At 39.8% G+C, this 14,107-nt stretch overlaps 1 pseudogene; it reads left to right on the top strand.

Annotated features, from left to right (window-relative positions):
• Window positions 1-11,322: 11,322 nt before the first annotated feature.
• On the top strand, window positions 11,323-11,435 carry LOC122103616 (annotated as a pseudogene).
• Window positions 11,436-14,107: the final 2,672 nt, after the last annotated feature.

The following is a 14,107-nucleotide window of genomic DNA, read 5'->3' as shown; positions in this document are numbered from 1 at the left end:
TGGTAAATTTAGCCTAAGAGAATCTTTAGTCTATGAGTCTACAGCAGTGTGAAGAATGACAGGGTTTACTTGATGCTTTCCTCTCCAACATATCCACTGGATTTTGTTTTGTTTACAGACTAATTTCCCTGGGAATTTAGGACATATATGGGTCAGTTCCTAAGTCAGCCTTTGGGTAAGTATTAAGTTGATGCTATTGACAAGTCTTTTCCAAATGTGTCATTTAGAACACATCATTAAAATGGTTATAGATAGATAGATAAATAGATAGATAGATAGATAGATCTAGATCTCTAGATAGATAGATAGACAGATAGATAGATGATAGATGATAGATAGATAGATAGATAGATAGATAACATTTTCTTAATCTATTTGTCCAAGGACATCTGGGTTGATTTCATATCTTAACTGTGGTACACAATACTACAATGAACATGCTTGTGCTTGTGGCTTCCATCAGAAAAAATGGATTGCATCATTAGTAAGGAAATGGAAAGACTTAGAAACAATTATATTAAGTGAATTAAGCCAGACCCAAAGTAACATAAATTACATGGTTTCCCTCATTTGCAATAATTATGATGTGCTTATAAATCTGCAAGTAAACCCAATGGATAGTAAGAGACAAAAATTATATTTGGATATGATTAATTTAAAAGGATTCTAAACATTCACACGGTGAGAACAAAGAAGGATATTCTTAGGAGAAGATCACAAGGGCTCAATAGCTATGTCCATATGATCATATAAAATGATGTTTATCAAAATGAACTCCAAGAACTAGAAATGAAATTTATTGTTATACTGTTTGCAGTTCTTTTTCTTTCTTTCTTTTCTTCTGCCCCCCTCTTTTGTTGCCATTTTTGATTTCTGTATCCTTTGTCTTATATATAAGTTAATCTGATTTGGGGAGGGGAAAGGTAGGCACAGAAACAATGAGACAAAGAGTGAACTAATTCAGCAGTGATACTCACTAGACACTATGTTAGAAACGAACTATTCAACTTTGGGGGAAGTAAGGTTGGGAGGGAAAACAACTGGGAGAGGGAGTGATACTACTCAAAAAGAAATATGCTCATTAGCTGACTTATGGAACTGCAATCCCTCTGTACATCACCTTTACGTAAAAACAATAGTAATGTGAGTTGGATTTCATTTTGTCTTAGAGGAGATTTATTTGGGTTCATTTGAAAAAATCAAATCCCAAGTCATTCTGTAGTCTCTTCCTTCCCATTTCTTCCCCAAGACAGTTATTAACAGATGTTATTCAAAAGAGCCAAATGTGTAGATCTGAAGAACATTTTCTTACAGGGCACAGGACTAATTTCTAACTCCTGTGAGATCATAACATTTACTTGGCTTTTCTCTTGAAATCTTTAGGTACAATTTTTTTCTTTCCATTTAATCTAAACCAGTCACTTTTCAAAGGTGGTTAGAAAACATCCAATTTCAAAGAATTTAGAAATTACTTCAAATAGCAGTTAAAAACAAACAGAAGTTCTAACATCAGAGTCTACTTTGCAAACAAGGTGGCAGCAGGCAATCTTTATCAGAATGAATATTTGGAGTAAATTTCTATTCAACCATAAATCTATTAAGGAATGCACACATTATATTACATTGCATCTGGGAAATTATTGTTGCAACACACAGTGCTTCAAATGATGAAGACCAAACTTTGTGGGACATTAAGTCAACATTTGCACAAATTAAAATTCCTTGCAGTGCTTCTTGTTGTTGTTTTTTTAATTTTCTACCCTGAGAAGGCAGTAGAAAATTTAGAAACTCTAGAAATAATTTAAAACATATCTCAGATATTTTAAAAATAGAATAACTAATATCAAAATCCCTACAAAAGTTGGAAAATATTGTCAATATCTTTCAAAAATTAGAGATGAATGGCAGGGAAATACTGACTGGAAGTTCAATTGTTATAATTGGCTGAAACTCCAGTGCTAGCTTAATAGGGTATGTACTATTAGGCTAGATTGTAATTGATTTATATAACAAAGCAGCTTACTCTTCACTGTTTGTAAGATGCTTTGGGTCAAACTATAACCCAAATAGGAGACAGGTTTTCACTATAGGTGTCCATTCAGCTTGAGTCATTCACAAAAGCAGAAAGTTAAATGGCCAATAAGCACATGAGAAAATGTTCACACACTACTAGTCAAGAAAAAGTTTAGTAGCACAAGACATCATTTCTACTTCCTAGATGCAGTGAATAAAATAGATAAAACAGAAAGTTTTTTGATACCAATTGCTGGCAGTGAATGACAGCACTCACACACTATGGTGAAGGAAAAATCAGTTTGATCACTAGAAGATGTATTAAGAACAAAACATATAGCTTGGAGGTATGCAAGTGGTTATAAATGAATTAACTGAAGTGTAATAGAGTCTATGGAGAGGGCAAAGACTAAGTCAAAGCCCAGCAAAATATGGAAAAAGATACTTGCAAGAGAGATGGGTGGCCAAGGAGAGAGAGTTAGAAGAATTAAATGGGGAAAACAGTTGAATGCAGGCATGGATGTGTTGTATAAACCATAGAATTGAGAAAAATAAAGGAAGGTGTGAGGCAAAGGGGTGGGAGGGTGAAGATGTCCAAGGGATGACTTTGATTAAGGTGCATTGTGTACATGAACTGCTTGAACAAATAACCAAAGAAATCCAATAAGTAACCTAACAATTAAGAAAAGCCAAGGCAGAGGTGGGTTCGGAGACGTGGGGGAGAAGGTTGTAAAGGGTGACATTCATCAAGAGGCACTGTATGTATAATCTCCTTTGTTGAATGGCAACTCCTTTGTACAACTACTTAAAGATAATAATAAAAAAAAATTCAATGAAAAGAACAAATCTTAGCTTACCCTTGATCCTTGTGTCTCCCTAAGTTAATCTCTCAAAACTCTCTCACCCAGGAGAGAGTCTAAACTGAGTCTGATCAGTCAATTAGATTATGTGTAATTTATAGGGCTGCAGAATTCCCTCACCCCCACACTACTAAAAAATTAAAAGGCAAGAAAGTGTTTAAAGAAGACTAAACTATATTTGGAAGTAAAAGGAGGGCCGAGAAGGTGGCTCAGTAGTAGAGCGCTTGCCTTGCATGCATGAGGCCCTGGGTTTGATTCTTCAGCACCACCTAAGCAGAAAAAGCCACAAGTGGCACTGTGGCTCAAGTGGTAGAGCACTAATTAGCCTTGAGCAAAAGAAGCTTGGGGACAGTACCCAGACCCAGAGTTCAAGCACCAGGACTGGCAAAAAAAAAAAAAAGGAAAAAAAGAAAGAAAAAAGAAAAGAAAGGAAAGCCATGCACATAGTGAGTCTCCCCTCAGAGAAAGGCCTCAAAGAGGAACCCAATAGAGTGCCCTCAGAACATGACACTTCCCTGTGCCTCCCCCTGGTCTTTGTGTTGATGGTTGTGTGGCTTGTGCATGAGCCACCCCAGCTTGTTTTATTGATTGAGCCCTCCAGAGCTCACTATGGGAAGAAGCATTTAACTTGAGTGGGAACCCAAGGCACTATGGGAACAAGTAGGGCAAGGATGAGCCACATGAGCTCTGCCACTTGTTATGTCTGCCACTGTTTATCCCTAAGTATCTAACAATCCCCTTTTCTTTCCCTGAGACCTCATTCCTAGCCTGAGTGGGTACCAAAATGATGCAGGCATTTATGATACAATGCTATTTATTGTTCAAGAAAGCATGTACATTTCCTTATGTTCTAATGCATGGTCTGTGACTTTGTGGAACTTTCTCCTAGATGTAAGCATGCATCCTAAGAGCAGTTCCTGCTCAGTGGCAGCCTGCCTTTGCTTTTGGCAGGTGACAAAAAAAGAGCCATACAAAAGTGGCACCTTCGGCACAGGAAGAAGGGGTGACCAGGAATCCACCCAAATCTTAGGAACAAATACCATTCTGTTTGTGTAATCTTTAACTTCTATTTCATAACTGACCCTAGAAAAGGCGCTTTTTTTTGTCACATTGAAATCAAACTGGGTGGGACAGGTTTTGTTTTATTTTAACTAGTTTTCCTTCCTATGTGAGATTTCTGGCAATTTAACCTGAGAAGTCTGGTGGTAATGAAATACATGTTGTGTGGAGAAAGGAAGTTTTTTTGTTTTTTGTACACGCCTGTAAACACTCCATTTTACCTAGCAGAAAAGTTGTTCGTGACCGACATCTTCTAGGCAAAACAGGTTTAGATCCAAAGGAAATAAAGAGAGCTCTTGTCTTTCCTGTTAGGTCAAGTGACTTCATATTACTGAAAGGAGGAGGATTTCTGTCCCCAAGGGCTTTCCCCAAGGTGGCTTGTTCCTGGTGAAGTGTTTTGTTTTACACACGCCAAATCCCAGAGGAGTCAGCCAGGGACCTCCTTCTTCAGTAGACTCTCACAACTGGTTTTTAATCTGTGAATCTTTGCCAGGAAAATAATAACAGTTCAGTGACTTCCTGCGTAATTTGTCCTTTCTCTTTTTCGGATAAGCGTTTTGTGAGCAAGGAGAGCCAATTTTTATCAGGATGGATTTATAAGCTGGTGGTTATTGCCAAATCAAGGTGTGATTGGGGTGCAGGAAATGGTGCAGTTTTGTTTTTTTGTTTTGTTTGTTTTTTTTCTTTTTCTGCCTTGCTCATTCTCCTGGGGCATAAGACTGAGTAACACAGGTGTGTCTGATCTCCTCAGGGGGTTGATTATCACCATAACCACATCCTCTGTAGTTTCCTTATTGCTATTTTTCCCCCCTCAGGTTCAGATACAAAGAAGGGATTTAGATAATTGGATTGACTGACAAAAAACTGTCAGGCAGTCTGCACAGTGACATTCCAAAGGAGAATATCTATTTTCTGCTGGTTCAGTCACCAACAGTCTGATGTCAGCAGATTAAAGACTTCCAGGAAGAGCAGGTCTCCTGGAGTAGTGGCTGGTGTTTACATTTCCAGTGCCCTTTTCACAGGCAATTCAAAACCTAAAACTAAAAACACTGGCTTCTCTGAAGAGAGATAAAGGGCGTAGGGTTTGTTGACCACCTGAGAAATACGCAACCCTTTGCCAGTGATTTATGATGATGACCGATTTGGGGATGATGGTTGTTAGATCCAGATTTACATAGTAGGTTGAACGGAGCAATAGTTCATTCCACTCTGGCAATGAGTTGAGACAGGAAGAGCCTAAGGCCAGAGATTGTGAGCTAAAGGCCCGTTTACTTGTGGGATAATTTCATATCTGTCTCTCAGATCACCAGTATTTCGATTCTGTTTCATTCGAAGCATGAGACTTTAATGATGTTTGGAGATTGAGGACATTTCAAAGTCTGGTTCATTCACAGGTTGCTTTGTTGTAGGGTAAATCTTCCCAGAAGCCACATTTTAAAATATACAATATTGGAGTCTTTATTATACAGTTAACAGGCTGCAGGCCATCAGTTGTTACAAAGGCCTGCAGCATGCAAATACACATAACACAGCTAGGAAACGTGCTAAAGAGGAAAGAAATAACAAGGACTATACCAACAAACCAATTCAGCTTCAATGGAGAGCTGAATGGGACACCATGATGATTGGAGACAAGCCAGGACACAGGACACAGGACACGATCCCAGAGACACAGTTGGCATGGAGTCCTGGTGGCTAGGCTGGTCCTGGCCTAAATAGGTCAGTGCAGGAAATTCCCAGTCCTAGGCACTGGGCTGACAGATCCAGCAACCTATTAGCCAAGTGCCCGCCCCTGCCTCCAGGGGTCTGGGCACGCCCATTACCTGGGAGGCAGGTGATGGGGGGTGGAGGGTTTCCTTCCTCCCCCATGAAGACAAGATGCCAGACCTATAATCCACCATGTGGCCAATATGGCACCGGCCAGACCTGGCCTCCTTACTTCATTCCCTCCTTTTTTTCTTAAATACATGAAATCAAATCATTGATTTCTCTGTAAAAGGACTGGAATTTTTGCCTAAGCCATTTACTCCTGTAACTTATGGTGTCTCCAGCAGTTAAAAATGGGCTCCATATGGTTGGTAGCCATACAGTCAGGGGACCTTGCCCTGCTTTCCCATGTCAGGCAGGTTATGCTTTACAAATCTACGTCCCACAAAAGAATGTCCTGGAACCAAAGTCTTAGGTCAGGCAGATCCAAAACAGTCTTTTGCCAGGTATCAGCTGCTGGTGATGGAGTCAGGCAAGAAGGAGTCTAGTCCTCGTTGACCACGGTGGAGGTGATCAGGATGATGATGTAGTCTCCTCCAGATGTTGCCAGGCCATTTTTGAACTTTACTCAAACAGGAATCTCCAGATTAGAAGAGATAGGCTGGACAGCAGCAGCAATGTCTCTCAGGAGCTCTGGTAGAGTGTCACACCTCCTACTGAGGTACCTGCCGTTTCTGCACAAACTGGTTAAAGAAGCTTAACCTAAGGTCTGACTTTAATGAAATTTCGCACTACCTTCCTGGTTGTACGCTGGCTCTTGCAGGCTGGAGCCCCACAGGTGAGTCAATAGCTCCTCCTTCATAATTTACCAAGGTGACAATGTTTTAATATTTTTATTAAATAAGGCTAGGTTTTTCTAGACAGACACAGAGGACTTGGGCTTGTAACCATTTTAAGTGCAGTCTGTACACTCATCCATTTGTTATCACTATTTTTCCATGCCTCCTTTTATTTATCCTTCCTCATTTTTCAAAATGACTCTGGTCCCTCAATCTTAAGGGCATTGATGGGTGAAGATCCATCTCCTGTAACTTCTTCAAGATGACTTAAGGTCATTGAGACTACTTCATCAGGAACCGATAGCCTTAGCCTATTTTACCAATGGGTTGCCAGGATGAGATGTTATTAGGAGCACTATTTTACTCCAAACTGGAAATTGTATACAACATTTAACAAATGCACAGACCTTTTCTCCGGCTATAGCAGTGTACCTTGTTTAGCACACTAGTTTGCAAAAGCAACTTTCTGGCTGGCTTAGGAATGTGATCTCTAGTGACCCTACCAATGCCTAAGTTACCTGTGTAGGCCTTTAGACAGATCTCAATAGAGACATAATCTCAGGTCCACAGCCTTCTTTCCTGAATAGATGAATTTAAGTGGCTGTTACCTGCCTAAAAGTTACTGCCAATTAGAGCATTGAGCAAATACAGGGGGTTTGGGATTTAAACTATCTCCCACATTTTACAACCTTAGCTTTTACTACTATCACAGATGAATAGCAAGTTTCTGTCCCTTTACAAGGTAGATAGTCATGGGCATTAGGCATGCTTACAAACTATCTTCACATGACCTCCTGGCTCTGACCAATTTTTGTTTTTTGGGGGTTTTTTTTTTGTGTTTTTTTTTTTGGTCAGTCGTGGGGCTTGAACTCTGGGCCTGGGCACTGTCCCTCAGCTCTTCAGCTCAAGGCGAGCGCTCTACCACTTGAGCTACAGCTCCACTTCTTGAAGGGCCACACACAAATGACTCCAGGATCTGACACCACCTCTGCCATCCAAGCAGTGGCTTTCTGCCTCAGGATGCTCCATCGTTGCCAGGGTCCCAGGAGTACCTTTCTCCATACTGGGACAAATGTGCCCTTGGCATTTTCCTTGGTTGGTTGTTGGGCTTGAACTTGGGGTGGGTTTCAGTGCTGTCCTCAGCTCTTCAGCTCAAGGATAACACTCTGCCACTTTGAGCTCCAAGGCAACTCTGCTTTTCCAGCACTTTGCTGCTGGATTAGCGATGACAATCTCTCATGAACCTTTCCTTGCCTGGGCTGGCTTTGAATCAGTTTTCAGATCAATGAGTATTATACATATGGCAACTTTACTCCAATTAAAAGCAACAAAGATGGTCATTGGAAGTAGTTCTATAAGCATGGTCTCACCTAGAACATTTTTTTCCATCTTGGGGCTTGAACTCTGGGCCTGGGTGCTGTCCCTCAACTCTTCAGTTCAAGGTGAGTGTTTACCACTGAGCCACAGCACCGCTTCTAGCTTTTACTATTTATGTGGTGCTGAAGAATCAAACCCAAGGCCTCATACATGCAAGGCAAGCACTCTACCCCTGAGCCACCTTCCCAGTTGCCTTTATCTGGAACTTATTAAGAGCCAACATCTGACAAACTTGTAATAATCCTCTGTTCTTTATTGTGGGCCTGCTGGAAACTGTTACAAAAAAACCTCTAAGGGAAAACTAGAATAGCAATTAAACAATCATTTTGGTAATCCCAATTTACCTTTTTGGATTTTTAAAGAAACTTCTAGGACAATTTTAATTTGAAACTTCATTGAGGCCAGCCACTCCCTCAGTACTTCCCAATTTTTAAAATGAGGACGCCATTTTAGTCCCTTTGCCTAAAGTGACTTTAATTTGTATTTAAATGCCCCTTGGAACACTGGGCACAACCATTACCTCTCAGCCAAAGGGTTTTTAAACTGGACACCTTTGTCTTTGTAAGTCTGACCAAGAATTACAGGCACTAACACTAACACTAAGAATCTAGACTTGACATCTTTTTGTCCTTTTAAAAATACATCCAATTGCAAAAATAGCATAGAAATGAAATTACATCACATAAGTAAACTCTTTTAAACTCTTCTTTAAAACTTTTTCTAATTTAAATACACCCTAAGGGGCAGTTTTAGAAGTACTGCAATGCCAGTATTTACCATCAGGTTTCCAGTGTCTATCTGCATGGAAAAAAGACAGGATGAAGATGGGACAGTTGGCCAGTCCTACAGAATAGGCATACACCCAATCTGACTCTTTAGGGTTAGATAACTGCCTTTGTGTCAGCTTACCCTCTACCACCTTGTGTCAACTCCCCCATGGCCTGCCCTACCATGCATGGAGCTGCTGAGCTGCACCTTTGCCAGAGCACCCCTCCCCCCTGAAAATAAGCACACAGGCTTATCTTAAAAATTTCCTATCCTTTTTAATCTCGGACTGAGAAACCAAACAGTTTAAACAGAAGAAGCAATGTCCTTAACAGTGGTAAACAAAACTTTACATCCAAATTCTAACACTTACTCCCAAATTTTAGCAGTGGTGGGAAATAAATCTCAAGTTTCCAGTGTGTTTTGCTAAGTCAGATAACTTGATTACAATGCAAACAGGCTTATGCATCAAAACATCAGATTTTTTGGTTTCCAAATTAAAGAATCCTTACAAAATCAAGCTTTTAACTAAAGTTCTTTAAAACAAATGTAATAATCCTTTTAGCTTTTGGTATGTCCAAACTTGCTGACCTTTCTTGCACTTTAAACTTAACTCATTTTTTTTAACATCATGATGACAATTTTTATCTTAACAAGCTCATACATACATTTTTGTGCACAAAGATCTTAAAATGTGAAAAATGAATTTCAGCCATACATTTTCCTGAACTTTAGTGGCAATAGATCTTTTTGCCACTCTTACTCTAGATGACCAAGATTTAAGACAAAATTTCTAACAAATTCCTTGGCTGTTCTACTTTTTCCAGAACTAGCTTGTTCTACCAAGGCCTGTTAGCATCTCAAGTATTTCTATTGAAGAATGCAGGGTGGGGATTCCCTGGTGCCCAAATTTGACCCACCAAGTACTTGACTCTAGTTTTTTGTTCCAATTATCTAGAGCATTTTATACTTCAATTGACTTCTTGAATACCATCAACTGGAAGAAGGGAGAGGCTACCTGAAGCAATCTCTCAGACCACCAGCCTGCCTGACATTTTTTTTTTTTTTTGCCAATTTTAGCCAGGAGCAAATAAGATTAGCTAGTTGCTTGAACCAGCTACTCCGCTGCCTGCAAACTCCCTAATGCCTCCTTGTAGAAAGGGGGTCAGTACATAGCAAACACAAGAAGAGACACAAGAAGAAGCCAAACATAGAAAAAAGCCGGCTGAGCTGGGGCCTCTCCCACCATGAGTGCCCCCCCCCCCAACACAACCATATCCAGAATTCCCTACTGTATGAGAGTCACAGAAGTTGCAAAACTCTCCTCAGTACCAGACTCTGCCGGGTGAGCCCCTCCCACTCAGCACCACCAGAACCTCTCAGATCCATCCACCAGAGGAGGAAGCGGGGAGCATATCTGCTCCCCTATCTTCTTCAATTTCCAGGTAGACCGGCCCTCAGTTTTCAGAAAAATATATAAACACAATATAGGATAGAGACGCAGAGACTTACTTCCGGAAGATTTCTAAGTGACTCCAAAAAGATGTTTGGGTGGCAAGTCTAGTGTCGACAAGCTGGCTGTCAGAGTGAGGGAAAGACCACAGGGCCCTGAAACTTCCCAGGGGGCATGCCTCCCCTGTAGCAGTTTCTGTCCCATAGCAGCCGGCCCACTGAGACCATCTGCCAGTGGCTTCAAGGAACCCCAGATGCCCTACTTGGCACTGGAGCCCATGTTGGGTGCCATATGTTGTAAGGTAAATCATCCCAGAAGCCACATTTTAAAGTATAGAATATTGGAGTCTTTATTATACAGTGAACAGGCTGCAGGCTGCCAGTTGTTACAAAGGCCTGCAGCACGCAAATACACATAACACAGCTAGGAAACATGCTAAAGAGGAAAGAAAGAACAAAAATAATACCAACAAGCCTATTCAGCTCCAATGGAGAGCTTAACTGTGACATCATGATGACCAGAGATGAGACAGGACACAGGACACGATCACAGAGACACATGTGGCATGGAGTCCAGCGGCTAGCCTGGTCTGGGCCTAAATAGGTCAGCGCAGGGGGCAGATCCTCAGGAAATTCCCAGTCCCAGGCACTGGACTGACAGATTCAGTAACCTATCAGCCAAGTGCCCACCCCTGCCTCCTGGGGTCCAGGCACACCCATTACCTGGGAGGCAGGTGATGGGGGTGGGGGGTTGTGGTTTCTTCCCCCAGCATGAAGACAAGATGCCAGACCTATAATCCACCATGTGGCCAATGTGGTGCAGGCCAGACCTGACCTCCTTACTTCTGCTTGAGAGGAGGAGTGGGGTTGGGAGAGGTGACATTGATCAAGAAGCACAGTACTAATAATTGATATGTTGAACTGAAACCTCTTTGCATAACAGTGTAAAGATAATGACTCTTTTAAAAAGGGTCTGGTTCATTTGTATATATGACATTCCATGGTCTTCTAGAGGTAAAGCAAAGCAGTAGATGAAGGAGAAAAAAAGTACTAAAGATAAATTTTTCTCCACTGTGAATGCAATTTTAATTCTCGCTTCTTTAAATATAGGAGGATCCAGTTATGTACTGCTTCCAGTTTCTTTTCAGTAAAAATACATTATTTATAATTTAAGTGATCTTTCTTCTAAGAAAAATTCTTTTGTTTCTTTTTAACCAAATGGTCCCCAACTTGTTAAGAATTCTTATCTAAGCTTTGCGCAGTGGCAGTATTGTAGCTAATGAGGTTTATCCAAGGCGCGATTATTGCTAATTGATTATTGCTAATTGAATTCTTATCTAATCTTTACAAAATAGAACCCTGTGACTGTGTTTGGAGATAGCCTGTGTGCAAAATTCTAATCTAGGAACTGGGCAAGCACTAGTGAAAGGAACTCTCTGTTCACATCAGTTTAGTATCCCAGTCATTTTGAGCTGATATTGGATTCAAGGTAGGAGTAGGGTTACAAACAGCACCAGGACTCTTACAATAGCAGAACTATCCTGTGTGCAGACTCATTTCCTGGGTACTTTCGTAAGCAAACATACAATGACATTGTGCACTGGCACTGTGAAGTAGCAAGATTTGCCAAACCCAGCCAAGCATTGGTGAAATCATATAAATCAAAGCAACTGGGTTGATGTTGAAAGCCTAGTGGCTGATTTTGTCTCCATGTCTTTTGTTGGAGCCATTTGTTGCTAGCTGTACTCCAACCAAAGCAGATTGTCTAGTAGTCCCTTGTTCATGTTTTTTCTTGTTCTAGGAGGATTCTTGTACTTTCTGTGTTTCTCACATACATACAGAAGTCCTCTCTACATAGTAAGGGTTCTGTTAATGTCTTTAATAGACAATTAAAGCCTCCCTTTCCTCAAAATTGAGAGTTTTGTTTTTGTTTGTGGACGAGTTATCAATAACAACATCAAATCATTTTTTTAATTGCTTATTTATGCAACATAAAGGGTAAGATGTCTGACCATTGGAAGAAGAAAGCTACCCTTCTAACTGGCAAAATATTCAGAAAACATAAATCCCATGTCTGTATCCTGATGAGAAGACGTCAAATATTGCAAGAATAAATGGGTCCATGCAGGTGGCAATTAGAAGCCCAGAGGACAAATTTCTCTTTGTACTCCGAGACAAGAACTACAACTGAAATAGAGGTAATATTTAAGTTAAACTAACTGTTGTGTGTCTAAACTTGATGGGGAGGTTCTGGGACTGTTTATGGTAGAAGAAACAGAAAGGTATACATTTATTTCACTGCATGGACATTGCCACTAAATATGGCGAACATATTTTTGTAATGAACATAAACAATTTTACAGTTTATCTTTCTAATTTTCCAGTAAGCCCAGGTTATTGATGGTAAAATGACTCGATGCAAATACATATTAAGTTTTCATTTATTTTTCCTGCAATATTCCTGAACACCTGAATGAAACATTTCATTGAATGGAAAGTTAATCTACTCAGACCCTGGATGCCTAGAGCATTATAAGAAATTGGACACTTTTTTGGATTTAGCAAACCACACAGGAGCATTGTGTCAAATAGCAAGTATATAGACTGGACCCTAAAGCCCGGAGCTTGATTCATAGTTGAAAAAACTGAGTCGCTTTGCTTTAACAATTTTTGTCTTTTTCATTTGAATAGGTTCAAATCACTGCCATACTCAACTAACCCTTAGGACATAAAACTTTAAAAGTGACATGATTATCTTTACTGATAGATGTTCTTAATGACATGTGACACATGGTATCATATAAATTCTGGCCTCCAGAAATGTATTCAAGTAGGGCTGGACTTTGATACATCAGAGCTAACCATCTAGTTTACTTCTCTATTATTTTTTCATTGTCTATTTTGTCTAGGCACACAAACAGGGAATAATCCAAGAAATGGATGTAAAACTTTTAAAGCTTTTTGTTTCAGTGAGCAGCTCCTTTTGTGAATCATTTTTGGTTTTATATTTGTTGAAATAAGATTTAAAAAACTGGTTAAGGTTCAGGGATCTGAGCACTGGTGGTTCCCTCAAGTTTAAAATTTTAGCTCCTCAGGAGGCTGAGATCTGAAGATCACAGTTCAAAGCCAGCCCAGTCAGGAATGTCCAGGAGATTCTTATCTCCAATGAAATTCCCAAAATGTCAGACTTGGAGCTGTGGCTCAGAATTCGAGCCTTGAGCAATAAAGCTCAAGGATAGTACCCAGGTGCTGAGTTCAAGTCCTAATACTGGCAAAGAAAAAAAAAAGATTCAAATATACCACTCTAAGATGACATTCTACTAGATAGTTTAATTCTTGCTTCTGAGGGAAAAAATAGATAATAGAAATTTAAGTGAAGAGCATAAAGAACAAATTAAATAATTTTGGAAACTTGATAAATTGATATCTTCTCTTGTCTTGCATCTTGTATCAGATATTTAGAGGTATGTGTGCTAAATGATATCTTTGCATAATGCTGCCTGCTTGTAAAAACATATATCCATGTATAAGGTATACAAAAGTTCAAATAGCAGTATCTCTTCCTAATCTTCTTAACACATTGTTTAAGAATCTATACCATTTATTCTTAGCAATAAATAGTATGTCCATGTGAGCTTAAAAACCATGTTGTTAACTAAGAGATAGCTAATTGAGCAAAGATATTGAAGGACTTCAGTAATTTTGTGAGACTCTAAAAAATCACACAAGGTCATAAAAGTTGCTTTAGGAAAGCAGCCGTTATTGTTAACCTCTGAATGGATATGTATTTCCACAAGCAGGTAGCACTATGCAAAGATGTCCCCCTACAAATAGTCATAACCAAGTCAGAAAATGCCTGCTCTATCCGATAAATTGTATTAATTGTTCTCTTCTTGTGTGTGAATACCAACTATCAATATTCCAATGGCTCTGATTTTATCTTTGTTTTACCTGCTCTGTAGAGTTGCTCTGGGTGTCTGTTCCACACTGGGAACTTTTCTCTAATCGATATTCTCTGCATAGCTCTTCCCTAAG

The sequence above is a fragment of the Dipodomys spectabilis genome, unplaced genomic scaffold, assembly GCF_019054845.1.
Source record: "Dipodomys spectabilis isolate Male_0828 unplaced genomic scaffold, ASM1905484v1 ptg000018l, whole genome shotgun sequence".
NCBI classification, from domain to species: Eukaryota; Metazoa; Chordata; class Mammalia; order Rodentia; family Heteromyidae; genus Dipodomys; species Dipodomys spectabilis.
This window is presented reverse-complemented; position numbering and strand designations above follow the sequence as displayed.